The following is a 15,600-nucleotide window of genomic DNA, read 5'->3' on the forward strand; positions in this document are numbered from 1 at the left end:
ATTCAGCCAGTCTATGTCTTTGGGTTGGAGCATTGTAATCCATTTACATCTAAGGTTATTATCGATATGTATGTTCCTATTACCATTTTCTTAATTGTTTTGGGTTTGTTATTGTAGGTCCTTTCCTTCTCTTGTGTTTCCTGCCTAGAGAAGTTCCTTTAGGATTTGATATAAAGCTGGTTTGCTGGTGCTGAATTCTCTTAGCTTTTGCTTGTCTGTAAAGTTTTTCATTTCTCCGTTGAATCTGAATGAGATCCGTGCTGGATAGAGTAATCTTGGTTGTAGGTTTTTCCCTTTCATCACTTTAAATATGTCCTGCCACTCCCTTCTGGTTTGCTGAATTTCTGATGAAAGATCAGCTGTTAACTTTATGGGGATTCCCTTGTATGTTACTTGCTGCTTTTCCCTTGCTGCTTTTAATATTTTTTCTTAGTATTTAGTTTTTGACAGTTTGTTTAATATGTGTCTTGGTGTGTTTCTCTTTGGGTTTATCCTGTATGGGACTCTCTGGACTTGACTATTTCCTTTCCCATGTTAGGGAAGTTTTCAGCTATAATGTCTTCAAATACTTTCTCAGTCCCTTTCTTTTTCTCTTCTTTTTCTGGGACCCCTGTAATTTGAATGTTGGTGCATGTAATGCTGTCCCAGAGGCGCAGAGACTGTCCTCAGTTCTTTTCATTCTTTTTTCTTTATTCTGCTCCCTGGCAGTTATTTCTACCACTTTATCTTCCGGCTCACTTATCCCTTCTTCTGCGTCAGTTATTCTGCTATTGATTCCTTCTAGAGTATTTTTAATTTCAGTTATTGTGTTGTTCTTCACTGTTTGCTGTTTAGTTCTTCTAGATCCTTGTTAAATATTTCTTGTATTTTCTCCATTTTGTCCAAGATTTTGGATCATCTTTACTCTCATTACTCTGAATTCTTTTTCAGGTAGTTTGTCTATTTCATTTTCATTTATTTGGTCTTGTAGGTTTTTATCTTGCTCCTTTGTAACATAATTTTTTGTCATTTTATTTATTTTTTGATGGGTGGGGCTGTATTCCTGTTTAGTGGTTCTTTGGCCTCAGGCGTCCGGCACTGGAGTTTGTAGGCAGTTAGGTAGAGCTGGGTCTCGGTGCTGAGATGAGGACCTCTGGGAGCACTCACTCCGATTAATATTCCCTGGGGTCTGAGGTTCTCCGTTAGTCTAGCGGTTTAGACTCGGAGCTCCCACCACAGGAGCTCGGGCCTGACCTCCAGCCTGGGAACCAAGATCCCGCAAGCTGGTCACTGGGGATTCCTCCTGTCCCCTTAGGTGTCCGTGGTCCCCCACCGGTGCCTGGTAGGTGCCCTAGTTATCCTGATTTCCTTTGTTACGTCTGTTGGCAGTGGACCCTCTTTGGGCTCCTTTTATTTAGGAGTCAGGTCCTTTACCTCGAGCGGCAGCAAGGCCAGCAGGATAGTGATTTGATGCAGAGAGCATCAATCCCATGGTCGGTGGTCCGGTCCCTGCCACATGCGGGGCAGCGGGCAGAGTTCCACTGGTCACAAGTTCCTTGAGATGACCGGCCTTGCCTTCAGGGAGCGTACACCTCTACTGGGTGTTTCAGGAGCACCCATGGTCATCACACAGTGTTACTGTAGGTCAGTGCTGTGCTGATAGAAATGTTCTGCACCTGCACTGCTCAGTACAGCAGCCACTAGCCACACGGGGCTATTCAGCACTTGACGCGTAGCTAGCATCACTGAGGAGCTCGATTTGAAATTTTACTTAATTTCAGTGAATTTAAAGTCCAGTAGCCTGTGGCTAGCAGCCACCATATTGGCCAGTGCAGCTAGAGATACTCAGCAGGAGCAAAACCAACTTTGAAAGAATGTGTCTGCAGCTCTCATTGTACTTTCCAGTTATTATTCCGGCTACATCGAGCTGTAACTGCGTGCCAGATTACACCTGTCCTGCCCAGCCAACGTGCCATGAATGCTCACAGATACCGATCTCCATAGCCCGTGGGTTGGCCTGCGGAGGCCAGGGGCTGCTCCAGCCAGGGGCAAGTGCAGCTTCATCTGTTGGTACTAATTAGCTGTGGTTTTCTGTGTGTGCTGCCATATGAAGAAGAGTTGGGCAGCACTGCTTTATATACGACTATTTCACTTGATTCTCACCCCCAGTGCCATGAGATAGATACCGGAAGGAACCACCCCCTTGCCCCCCCTCCCGCCATTTTGTAGATAAATGAATGGAGCCTGGGAGAGCTCGAGCAAGTTGCCAAAAGGCATACGAGCAGGTTCGGCTTTGCGTACTGGCTCTTCCACGTGCTCTTCGGACAGAGCCCAAGCTCTTAGGAGTTCATTATACATCTCTCCAAGAACGGGCTTTTTCAGTCTAATCATTTGATCCCATTTTCACCCCCATTCTGAGTGTAGAGAACAGCACCTTCCTAAAGTTGTGCAGTGGAAAACAGTAACACGACTGCCACCTGTATGTTCGAAACGAGTGGGACTGTCAGCCACGAACATGACTCGTAGTAAGGCAGTGTCATGCTCAGTCTGAAAGCAGGTTGGTGAAGTGGAAAGAACTCTCTATATTTGGAATCAGGAAGCCCACCAGTTAGCCAATGACCTTGGCCCCTGGGAGCCTTGGAACACAGACAAGTGACACCCACCAGCCGCAGCCTGGGTTCCATGACGGGACGTGGTGGCACATGGACGAGTCCTTAGTAGACACCTCGGGTCACGTCGACTCAAGGCAACTGTAAAGTGCTCCTGTGGGCCACCAGAGGGTGTGGAAAGGGTCTTTGATTCAAAGCCTCTTTCTTAATGCACAGCCATTTCCACCATCCAACTTTGCGGTTTTCTCTTTTAAAATGTGAAAGCGATCGCTTGTTCTCGTTTAGCAGTGTGGATTTGAAAGTGTGTGTTGTAGATTGAAGAGCCCCCAGTGTCAGCAACTGAACAATAATTAATGCAGTGATTATCCAATCAATCATTAATTGCTATAAATTAAGTGATATACAATTAATGTAATGCTTTATCACCAATAATTAGGGGAAAAAATTGAACCCTTGGCAAATAATCATAGCAAGATGGTTATGTAAATCCTGTAGCTGCCATGGTTTCTAGCCACGGAGCACTAGGCTGGGTCTAGTTAAGCTAATTTGAGACAAGATGACCTGGGGGATATTGGGATTTTAAAAAACAAACAAAGATGGGGCAACGCTCCAACTTAAAATGACAACATAATGCTTCAGAAACCCCTAACTGACGTCCATGTTTGTATTTTTGTAAAATTTTGGTTTGGAATTGTAGTTTGAGCACTGCTTTTCAAGGGGAATAGCTTGAAGGGATTTTACTTTATGAATTTTTTAAAATCCATGATGCTCACCTAACACACAGCAGTTAGTGCAGCGGAGCATGCCTGATCTGAATCTGTGGAAGACTGCTATTAAAGGACGTCTTAATGGGCCGGCAAGGTCTGGGCAACTGTTAGGGAAAAGTGTGTTTATGGAATATGGTGCTGGCAGGCATGATTTCAATCGGGTTTGACATGTTTAACATAAATGTATAGTGTATGGCTCTTGCTGCGTATGAATAATTCCTGCAGACCCACCGCCTTTCTAATTACTGAGGTTGAAAAAAAGCAGGTCAGGAACATCCTGGTGGAAATCTATTACCAGCCCCTCCCCCTCTTCTCCCTGTTGTTTACAGCTTTGTATAAATAGCGATGCCATTGTATGGGGAACTGAGTGCCTGAAATGTAATCCCTGGCGGAGAAAGGAAAGGAGCTGAAACAATACTTTTTTGAAAGGACTGAGTCCATAAAGACAAGACAAGGCATGTGCTGAGAGGAAGCACTCTGCACTATGAGAAGGCAGAAGCCCGGGGCTCAGGGCCCAGTCCTGCCACTGAGATAAGCCACGCGAACTTGGTCTCTGGGCCTCAGTTTCACAATCTGTCAAGTGGCAGGTTTGGACTAAATGGGTTCTTGCAGTCCTGGAACTTCTTAAAAATATGATTGGAGGAGGGACAGTTGTACAGTAGTGTAGAATCTTGGAAAACATTAATTTCTGAGGCCAGAATGCTCATAGCTTGCGAGGATGTTCCTGGTCTCTGGCTGGTGGAGAGAGCGTGGGCCAGGAGCCTGGACAGAGTTCCCGTGGGCCCCCTAGCCTTCTTCCGTGAAGGTTAGATAGTACCACACGGCCTTTCTTGCTGGGGCATCAGAACACCGAAGCTCTCACCTGGTCCACTGTCACTGGGCCCCATCTCACTGAGCTGTCAGAGCCCGGTGATGAGGACATCAATCTTTGGAGACTCACGAGGGCGTCTCTGAGTGGCTCTCCATGTCCCAGCCCCGTTGTTTGCTGGAAACCAGGCCATTCACTGCCTCTACGAAAATCATTTTGGCCTAATTCTGTGTCCTTTCGGACTTGGTTCCATCTCTCCACCTCACCCAAAGGTAGATTTGTCTTTGCAGTAGGGTATGTGTGAGGGAATGCTGGTAGCCTGGCCTGCATGGCCCCTCTGTGGTTCCCGTTCTTGCCAACGGAATGCATTTTTGGTTTTACGTTTTCACACACAGATGGGAAGTGTGTGGCTAAGTCGGCTTTTCCAGAGTCCACTTGTTCCCTTCCCCCACTTCCACTCCCCACGCTCTTTTGGTTCCAGGCCACTTTCAGTATAACTTGGCTGCTTAAGTCACTGCAGGCGGAATTCTGTCTCACAATTGAAAACAAACCATCTGAACTATTTTTATGTTGAGAAGCAAAAATAGATACAGGGTATGGCGTGTATCTGGACTTGCCCGAATTCCAGTAATTCAGCCATCTTGGCCTTGAGAATTTATATTTAAGTCATAAGAGACATAGGCACCACATCAGTTGAGCAAATATTTTTTGTGCAGATATCTAATGCAGATACGGGTTATACAAAAAAAAAGTAATTGGAACTCACTTTCTAGAAAGGATGCTATATGCAATCATATAACTATGGTAACAGTGGAATGAGAATTATCATCCAGGTATAGATAGAGAGCAGTGAAAATGTAGATTAAGGAGCAAATTAGTTTTCATCGCTGTAGAAAATAACTTACAGATTTGCATATTATTCTTGCTACACGGCCATGTTAATCTTCTTGCTTTGTTTCAGTTTTAGCTTTTGTGCTGTTGGGGGAAGCACCTCTGTTATCAGAATCATGATCGTGGGTCTAAAACAATACTATGGCGCCGTTCTGGGGGGGGTGGGGTGGGGGTGGGGGGGGGGTGGGGGGGGGCTGTCAGAGCACTTTTGTTAGGCTCTCACATTCTTCCTGGGTCCAACATTATCTTTCTCTAGCAGCTAGAGAACTAAAACTCATCGAAGGCCTAGGTGTCAGATTTGTGATCAAAGTGCAATTTGCCCTCTGGGTCAGGGATATATATCCCGCCCCCCCCCCCCCCCCCCCCCCCCCCATTATAAAGCTGAAGAACACATGACCTAGTAGCTTTCTCTTACTATACAAAGATTGGAGAAGACTTGAAGATCCTGTTTCTCCAGTTGTCAAACAGAATTGTCACCTCTTTATGGTCAGGGCCATGTGGCATTCATACATTTTTGTTTTTGTTTTTTTAAAAGACTGTTTTTTTTTAGAGCTGTTTTAGGTTTACAACGAACTTGAGAGGGAGGCACAGGGATTTCCCCTATACCCTCTGCCCTGCTCCCCAGCCCCCGACACGCATAGCTCCCCCATGATCAACATCACCTACCAGGATGGTACTTTTTTTTTTTTTAACCAATGATGAACCTACATTGATCCATCATAATCATCCAGAGTCCGAAGTTTACCTCACGATTCACTCCTGATGTGCATTCTGTGGGCTTGGACACGTGTATAATGACATAGAACCATCACTATAATGTCATACAGAGGATTTTTATTTCCCTAAAAATCTCCTGTGCTCTGCCTCTGCATCTCTCCCCAACCCCATGTGCCTGCATTTTTGTAATCGCTAGCATCTAGCAAGTGCTTAATACTGTTTGGATGTTTCATTAGCAATCAGTTGGTAAAACAGCATAACCATAAACACTTTCAAGTGCAAGTTATTCAACTTTCTGCTCTTTAGATATTAAACCCATGGGGTGAGTAGAATGCTTCCGCGTTGATTTACAGAAAAGGCAAATTTAGGGTGTCTTTGCGTGTCCTTGAAACCAGGCCTCTCCCCTCACTCTGTGGTTACGCGGCCGCACATGCACCTGTATTATTTCCCAGAGACACTTCTAAAAATGAAACCATAGCAACAAATGTTTGAGCTCTCGCTGTGTGCTTGACCCTGGTGGGCTTCGTGTGCCTAATCTCTCTTGCTAGCCTCCCAGAAGCCCTGTGAGTAGACGCGGTCCTCCCGCTGACAGACACGGAAGCTGAAAGTCCAGTGTAGTCAACTGAAACGCTCAAGGTCACACAGCTGGGACTCGAGCCAGGTTGTGGCAGCCCTGCAAGCCATGTGCTGTGTTCCTTAGTGGGGGGAGGGGGTGCGATGCCTCTGTGTAAAGAGAACTTGGCCAGGGAAACACAGGAGTTATGGAGGAGTGGTGCCCCCGAACTGCCTCCCCCGCCCCTTCACACACATGGGCCGTCCTGGGCCTTTGCAGGCTGTGAGCAAACTCAGCCTTTGGAGCGTGGTGGTGAGAGAAATGCTGACGTAAACATTACACGGTGTGGGGCTTCCCCTCTGTGCTTCCCAAACTCCAAGAGGAGACCTTTCCATTCTGCTTGGTACTTGAAACCTGCAGGGGGAAAGTGGAGAGTCATTCCCATTTTCCAGCCCTTCCGGGGACCTGAGTGACGTTTTTCTCGCCCATTACAGATTCTCACACTCCCGCTAACCTGAATGAGCGAGGAGAAATCCTCGGTGGGTCGTGGGAAGAGCTGATTTGTAAGGTTGCAGAGAAGTGAAGGGCAGGGCTCTTTGTGTCTGTCACCATGCTGGACCCAGATTGTATGTTTTTATTGTCACAAGTTCCATTTGACTCTTAAAATTTAGTTAAGTATCTTATGAAGATAGGTTTGGAATGGAGGAAAAACTGGAAGAGTGTCCTTCTAGTCTAGTCTCTGGGAGTCTGTGCTGTATTGGGGCTCAGAGGCTCTGACTAACCTAATTAATATTGGATTTGATGGATGAGCTTCTGTTAATTAACTGCAACCTGGTCCCAGCATGACCCACATCACCTCTTGTTTTGACCTACATCTCGCACCTCTGGACTTTTTTCTGTTAATTCAAGTGTCTCTAAGGTTCTCCCTGTTCTAGCTTTTTCCAAGTCCACGGTTGTCACAATCCTGTAATGAAGCCAGAGGGCAGAGTGATAATGCAGACTCCGAGGTGCCCGCCAACCGCGCCCCATCCTCACCGGGCACTGTGACCACAGCTGCAGATGGCATCTGTGCACAGCTCAGGGGCTCTGCAGGGGAAGACAGGACACTCTGGGGAAGCTGACAAGAGGCCACAGGCAGGCAGGCTGATTTGATACCTCAAAGTGAAGAATTGGGTCTTGGCCCCTTTGGTCCCTGGCTTCTGGCACAAGCTAGGCTCAGGGTGGCAGCCCAACGTTTAGAAGTCACGAGTACTCCGACAGCTGATGTTGGTCTAAACGAAGTGGTGGCTGGTGGCTCTGTTGTGACTGGTGGTTCATTCATAAACCTGACACAGAGGGAGTAAGGTATCTTGAAACTGAATTGCGGGATGGCCTTTTGGGAGCGCAAATCAGTGTAGTTAAGCAGCCTTATGCATATTTCAACAAGGAATTAGTACAACAGATTGATGCCTCTGATGTGGGACTTAGCACTACTTTTTTCCCCAAAGCTGCAGACAAGCAGCGGCAGCCAGCACTCAGCATGGGCCCGCCGTCGCACCCTGGCCGCTCGCTGGGAAAGCACGGCCTGACCCCCCATTCCCAGAGTGCCGACTCGCGGGCACAGGGGCTGGTGTGGGTCTCTGCATTCTTCCCAGGGGCGAAGCAAAGGGCGCCTCGGGCTGGTGTGGCCTGCAGGTGCCAAGACCTGGGAAGCCAGCACCAAAAAGAGGCTTCCTCTTCCTGCAAAGTGGAAAGAGCCCAGAGGTGTTTGTCCTTTTCACAGAGGTTCTCCAGGGCACGTGGAAAGACCGAGACTTTCATAAGCAAGGCAGTCTGTCATTATTCTGGATTACACTGCTAACAGAACACGTAGAGGTTATTCCTTCTGAATTTCTGGCTTTGAAAATGTGTCTGTGTTGGTTTAGAGCAGGAAGGTTCCCTGAGGGACAGCCATATTTAATCTTTCACCTTTGGCCTGAGGGGGAAAACATTGGGCTTTGAGACCAGGCCTGGCTTTTGTCCCCGAGTGTAGATGATGAGAATAGCATTTTCAGCAAGAGTCATTTGAAAGTGGACGGCCAGATCCGCCCACGCCTGCAGGCCCCCTTATTTAATTCTAGTCCAGCCACAAGGTGGTATGGTTCCTACCAATTACAGAAAGCTTTGGCTCTGACAGCGGTTCTTAAAATGTGGTGAGACCACCGGCATCACCTGGGAACTCACTGGAAATGCAGATTCTCTGAATCAGACCTATGCTAGGGGGGTGGGGCCTGCCTTCTGTGTGTTAGCAAGCCTTCCAGGGGATTTCTGACTCACAGCTGAGTTTGAGAATGTTGGGGCTCTGACCTCTGTGACGTGCGTGAAGTTTGAGACTTACGTCTCCTTTAACCGGATGGCAAGGCCCTGAGCCCCCGCCGCGTGAGGAAGGAACTGAGCTTTCCTAAAAGACAGAAGTGTGTAGAAGAGGCACGAGTCCTGGTCTTGGCTGATGGAATCCCGGATTGCAGGAGTGGGAGAGGAGGAGACATGTGGTCATGATGAAGAGTGATCAAAAACCCAGCAATCTTTTTTTTGTTCTGTTTTTTTTTTTTTTTACCAGCTTATGATTTAATGAATGGTATGATAAAAGATAACAGATGAGCAGTCAGATGAAGAGATACATAGGGCAAGGTCTCGAAGGGTCCTGAGCGCAGGAGTTTCTGTCCCCACGGAGTTAGGGTGTGCCAACCTGGACTTTTTAAAAATTTTGGGATTTTTATGGAGGCTTCATCAAGTAGGGATGATGGATCATTAACTCAGTCTCCAACCCCCTCCCCTTCCTGAAGGGTGGGAGGTGAGAATGAAGATCCCAAGCTTCTCACCACGGCTTGGTCTTTCTGGTGACCACTCAGAGTCACCTCATTGGAACAAAAGATACTCCTGTCACCCAGGAAATTTCAAGGGATTTAGGGGCTCTGTGTCAGGGAGCAGACAATGAACTCAGGCAATGAAACAAGGATTTCCTTTCCCAGGTTCAGCTACTGATTCTTCTTGGGATGACAGCCCCTGCCTCCTCCTGGGGCAGCCTTCCTGGGATCAGCTTCCAGCCTCTGGGCCCCTGTGGATGCCTCTCCTTCTCCTACTCCCTTTTCCTCAGCTTCCTCTTCAGTCTGTCTGCCCTTTCTAAGATTCTTCTTTTCGCTCCTGTCTCCTCCTCGAGCCCCATCTCCCAAATTAAGTGTCACACATAGAGGCTGGCAGACGGAATGAAGGAATGCCCAGTATCGGGAGGGTGGGGCAATCCAGAGGGCACGGGGCATCGGCTCCAGCCCATGGCTACTGCATAGGAATGAAGATCCGGTTGCCAGATTTTTCCACTTATCTGGAGGTCCTTGTCCTTCTGCTTTGTATGAAACTCCCTGTTTTATTTTATTTTATTTATTTTCGGCTACATCGGGTCTTAGTTGCGGCATGCGGGATCTTTTGTTGGGCGTGCAGGCTCCTCTCTAGTTGCAGCGCACGGGCTTAGTTTTCCTGTGGCATGTGGGATCTTAGTTCCCTGACCAGGGATCGAACCCGCATCTCCTGCATTGGAAGGTGGATTTTTTTTTTTTTTTAAACATCTTTATTGGAGTATAATTGCTTTACAATGGTGTGTTAGTTTCTGCTTTATAACAAAGTGAATCAGCTATACGTATACATATATCCTCGTGTCTCCTCCCTCTTGCATCTCCCTCCCACCCTCCCTATACCACCTCTCTAGGTGGTCACAAAGCACCAAACGGATCTCCCTGTGCTATGTGGCTGCTTGCCACTAGCTATCTATTTTAAATTTGGTAGTGTATATATGTCCTTGATGCTCTTTCACTTCGGTCCCAGCTTACCCTTCCCCCTCCCCGTGTCCTCAAGTCCATTCTCTACATCTGTGTCTCTATTCCTGTCCTGCCCCTAGGTTCTTCATAACCAGTTTTCTTTTTTTAGATTCTATATATATGTGCTAGCATACGGTATTTGTTTTTCTCTTTGTGACTTACTTCACTCTGTATGACAGATTCTGGGTTCATCCCCCTGACTACAAATAACTCAGTTTCACTTCTTTTCATGGCTGAGTAATATTCCATTATATATATATGTGCCACATCATCTTTATCCATTCATCTGTTGATGGACACTTAGGTTGCTTCCATGTCCTGGCTATTGTAAATAGAGCTGCAGTGAACATTGTGGTACATGACTCTTTTTGAATTATGGTTTTCTCAAGGTATATGCCCAGTAGTGGGGATTGCTGGGTCATATGGTAGTTCTATTTTTAGTTTTTTAAGGAGCCTCCATACTGTTCTCCACAGTAGCTGTATCAATTTACATTCCCACCAACAGTGCAAGAGGGTTCCCTTTTCTCCATACCCTCTCCAGCATTTATTGTTTGTAGATTTTTTGATGATGGCCATTCTGACCGGTGTGAGGTGATACCTCATTGTAGGTTTGATTTGCATTTCTCTAATAATTAGTGATGTTGAGCATTCTTTCATGTGTTTGTTGGCAGTCTGTGTATCTTCTTTGGAGAAACGTCTATTTAGGTCTTCTGCCCATTTTTGGATTGGGTTGTTTGCTTTTCTGATATTGAGCTGCATGAGCTGCTTATATATTTTGGAGATTAATCCTTTGTCTGTTGCTTTGTTTGCAAATATTTTCCCCCATTCTGAGGGTTGTCTTTTTGTCTTGTTTATATTTTCCTTTGCTGTGCAAAAGCTTTTAAGTTTCATTAGGTCCCATTTCTTTTTTTTTGTTTTCATTTCCATTTCTCTAGGAGATGGGTCAAAAAAGGTCTTGCTGTGATTTATGTCATAGAGTGTTCTGCCTGTATTTTCCTCTAAGAGTTTTGTAGTGTCTTGGCCTTACATGTAGGTCTTTAATCCATTTTGAGTTTTTTTGTGTGTATGGTGTTAGGGAGTGTTCTGATTTCATTCTTTTACCTGTAGCTGTCCAGTTTTCCCAGCATCACTTATTGAAGAGGCTGTCTTTTCTCCATTGTACATTCTTGCCTCATTTATCAAAAATGAGGTGACCATATGTATGTGGGTTTATCTCTGGGCTTTCTATCCTGTTCCATTGATCTGTATTTCTGTTTTTGTGCCAGTGCCATACTGTCTTGATGACTGTAGCTTTGTAGTATAGTCTGAAGTCCAGGAACCTGATTCCTCCAGCTCCGTTTTTCTTTCTCAAGATTGCTTTGGCTATTCGGGGTCTTTTGTGTTTCCATACAAATTGTGAAATTCTTTTGTTCTAGTTCTGTGAAAAATGCCATTGGTAGTTTGATAGGGATTGCATTGAATCTGTAGATTCCTTTGGATATTATAGTCATTTTCACAGTGTTGATCCTTCCACTCCAAGAACATGGTATATCTCTCCATCTGAGAAACCCAGCAATCTTTATCTAAACCCTGGTTAAAAAGAAACACCTAGGTGAAGGGGAAACGGACCTCTCTGTACTAATCTTGCAACTTCCTGTGAATCTATATTTCCAAATAAAAAGCAAACAAATAACAACAACAGAAACAACACTGAAGAGCTTCTGGATTTTCAAAGTGCTGACCTATCTGGTTCATCTTTGAGTTGGAGGAGAAAAATAATGAGCCATTCCCCGAGCATCAGTAATACCCATCTGTAGTATAACTCAAGTTTTCTTTGAAATCCTTCATGGAAACAGGAAGACATGTCTGGTAAGTGGATGAGGCCTGTGTGTCTCGCTCTACCTACCTAGGCATGTTCTTCTCCTTTTTGAGTACTTCTCCAAAATGCTTTCAAGAGACATGCAGGAGCAGTGTAGCCTGCACTTAACTGAAACCAGGACTGTGTTTTGAATAGAAGGTTCTTACCCTCATGGGGCTGGACTCTGGGTGTGTAAGGGTGTAGAGACCCCGTTGGGTGCGCCTTTGCCGTGCACAGACTCCCCGATTCCTCTTTGATCATCTTTAAGTGCTTGGTGAGAGGCAGAGCCGTGCATGTTTAGCGACCAAGTTGGCAGCCGAGCAGACCCTTTAAAGGAACTGTTTCTCTCCGTAGGGAGGGAGAGAATTTAGCCAGCTCTCTGGCCGCTTCTGAAGTGCAGTAGCTCTGCAGGAGATGGCGAGTACGAAATCTTAGCCTCTCCTCTGGGGAGGGAATTGCAAGCAGATGCCAAGAGCAGCTCCACATTCAGTGACAGTATCACAGAGGATCACAAGTCCAGAGCACAGATTGACCCTCTGGAAACTGTGCATTTCTGCTTTCTAGAGGGGAGTGTCGGGCCTCTGAGAAGCTGAGGGGAAGGGGCTATGGAGAGGGCTCACTGCCCCTTTCATCTCATTTTCATTATGAGCTGAATGACCACTTTCCAATATGGTGAAGCTTCTGTGACTATCGTGCTGGGGTCATTATCCCAACTCAAGCACTGAGTATGGAGCTGTGTGAACGTTTTTTTTTTTTTCTCCTTAGTCAATGGAGATAAAAGATGGCTGTAAATTTCTGGGGCAGGTGGCAAGCTGGTTTACGGAACACAAGGCGATGAGAACCTCTGGCTTACGGAAAGTAGCATGAATTAATAATCATTTAATTGGCTCCTCCATTATGTTGCTGGTTTGGGAGATGGAAGTTTAGATGGAGGGGCTGTCAGTGGTACTTTAGCTCAGAGTCTGATGGTTGAGAAGTGGGGCTGGAGGCTGCCTTTGGCCGCTCCACAAGGATGACATGTCAGGCAGCATCCCAGGCCTTCAGTGGGCTCACCTTGGGGTCCCCAGAAGGAAGGGGGGTCAGCATCTTGGTGAACACCACTTCCGAGTGCCACTATGCCATGAAGAGAAGAAACGCAGAAGAAACTTCCCAGTAACGTGGACAGCTCAGCGCATGCCCAGGATCTCCCCAAGGGAGGACTCTGGCCAAAGGCGGGCCTGTGGCAGAGAATGTCCACCATGCCAACAGCACCAATGGTGTGTTGAGTGATGAGAAAGTCAGTTTTGCTCATGGAACTGAAACTTCCAGTACTTTTGATTGTCATGGAGGGCAAGTTGATGTCTTGGCAAATGATTAGGGAAAGCCAAAAACTGTGTACCTTAAGGTTCCATTTCTACTTCACTTCCAATTTTTCTTCAGGTTTCTTTTTCAGGAGGCAGCAACTCCCTGCCTTCCCTCGCTTCAGAGTTGTGTGACCACATCACTAGGTGAGAAATGAGGCACGTGTTGGCATTAAGTCTGCTGGCAGTACATGGTATTGCAAGTACAGCTCTCAAGTTTTCTGTCACCAAAATTTCAGTGAGTCAGATTTTAGTCTATTAGTGAGGATTGGGATTGGGTGAGAATTCGTTCTAGGAAAAGTGGTTTTATCAGGTGAAGTTAAAGAGACTGTGTTTCTACCATACTTGACCGCTTGATAAGCCCCCTAAATTATACTGTTCTTACCTATTCTTCTTTTTTTTAATTTACTTTTTATTTATTTATTTTTGGCTGCGTTGGGTCTTTGTTGCAGCACATGGGCTTTCTCTAATTGCGGCGAGCGGGGGCTACTTTTTGTTGTGGCGCGTGGGCTTCTCATGGCAGTGGCTTCTCTTGTTGCAGAGCACGGGCTGTAGGCGCACGGGCTTTAGTAGTTGCGGCACGTGGGCTCAGTAGTTGTGGTTCGCAGGCTGTAGAGTGCAGGCTCAGTAGTTGTGGCACATGGGCTTAGCTGCTCTGTGGCATGTGGGATCTTCCTGGACCAGGGATTGAACCTGTGTCCCCTGCACTGGCAGACGTATTCGTAACCACTGCGCCACCAGGGAAGCCCCCTTAACCTGTTCTTTACAGTTAGTCACCTCTTACCTGAAACCTTACTAGGCTTGTTTTAATTATTCTATATGCTTAGAACATAATAAAACCTCTTCTTGAAAATTGTAAACAAAACTTGCATGAATTCATATTGGCTCTCTTCTCTTCCCTACTCCCTCTAATTAATATGACAAGAGGGGTAAATTTTTAAGTAATTATTTTTAGAGGTTAAATACCCCCAAGCAAATATGTTAAAAACAAAGGATATCTGGAAGTTGATGTCACAGAAATGATTTTTGTTTTTCCTGAGGAAGCCATGCATTGACTACTGTGTCTTTCCCTTTGAAATGAAATTTCTTTTGCTTGGAATGTAGAGGAACAATGAAATGGAGAGTCATGAATCAGGTCTGCCTCTCAGTACTTGCCTTCGTCGGATATAGTGACCAACCCATCACAGTTTAAGGTGGAATGGTGGCTTTTGGCCCAGAAAGTTGACTTCGAATTTTCTGTACTCCATAGCCAGGCCATGCCGGTCCTTTTCCTGCCTCACCAGCGAGTTCAGTGGGGCAACCTTAACTTCTAACAAGTCGAGCAAGTGTTTGTCCACTCCTTAGAAAGTTTGCGTGGCGAGGAGTCCGCAGCTAACATCCTGTCGGACTGCGCTTGGGGTTTGACGCTGCATTTCCCCGATATTGTCCCAGTATCCCTCTTGCCTCGCTTTACAGAGTATGTAATCGATGGCACTCGCATGATTCCTTGCCACGTTTTTAAACCCTTTGAAGTGCCAGGAGCCCAGCATGTTGCCTGTGGAAGATTCATTGAGATTTAACACATATTTTCATGTGGCATAGCTGCCAAAATGAGGAAAAATTGCTTTAACCAGCAAAGTAAAAATACCACCTGATGTTTTGCACAGTATGGATCCAAATATCAACCTTTTCATGGACAGTTGAATTTAAACGCTAAACTCTTTAATTATAGTATTAAAAATAATATAACTACATGACAAACGTAGAGAATGGGGAGATGGTCCGTGATGCCAATCACCTAAATACAGCAGTCATTTTCTTCCAGTCTTTTTTCCTAATACCTATTTTTTTCAAAGCTGTATCATGTTCTAATGCATATGTTATCTTATTTTTTTCTGATGAACCTTCTCAAGGATTTTCCCATATTGCTTCATAGCTATCATATGTAATGTCATCTAATACTCAGTAGAGTGGCTGTGCCATTGTCTACTTAACCGTGCCCTGTTGTAAAATATCTAGATTGTTTCCAGTTCATTTTGTCATTATTGTAAAAGCCACTACAGGTAGTTACCCTTGAAGTTGTTACCAGTATAATCCAGTGGTTCCAGGCACTGTTTAAACTATGGCTTGTCTCTGGAGCGCATCTATTTGTGTTTCACTACTGTGACGTCATAATGGCCTTAAACTGATCAGTAATTAATTTTAAAAAGTAATAATGTTTTCTAGACTGTGACATTGCTCTTGGAATTTAAGTCAGAGTTTCGAAAAGTCTTCAAAAAAGAAAACCACA

At 45.6% G+C, this 15,600-nt stretch overlaps 1 protein-coding gene across 1 annotated transcript in view; it reads left to right on the top strand.

Moving 5' to 3' along the window:
* Positions 1-15,600, top strand: part of ZFHX3 (zinc finger homeobox 3) — a 241,888-nt gene that overhangs the window by 199,612 nt on the left and 26,676 nt on the right. The gene's annotated exons all lie outside the window — the stretch shown is intronic.

Source organism: Phocoena sinus, chromosome 19, assembly GCF_008692025.1.
Source record: "Phocoena sinus isolate mPhoSin1 chromosome 19, mPhoSin1.pri, whole genome shotgun sequence".
Lineage (NCBI taxonomy): Eukaryota > Metazoa > Chordata > Mammalia > Artiodactyla > Phocoenidae > Phocoena > Phocoena sinus.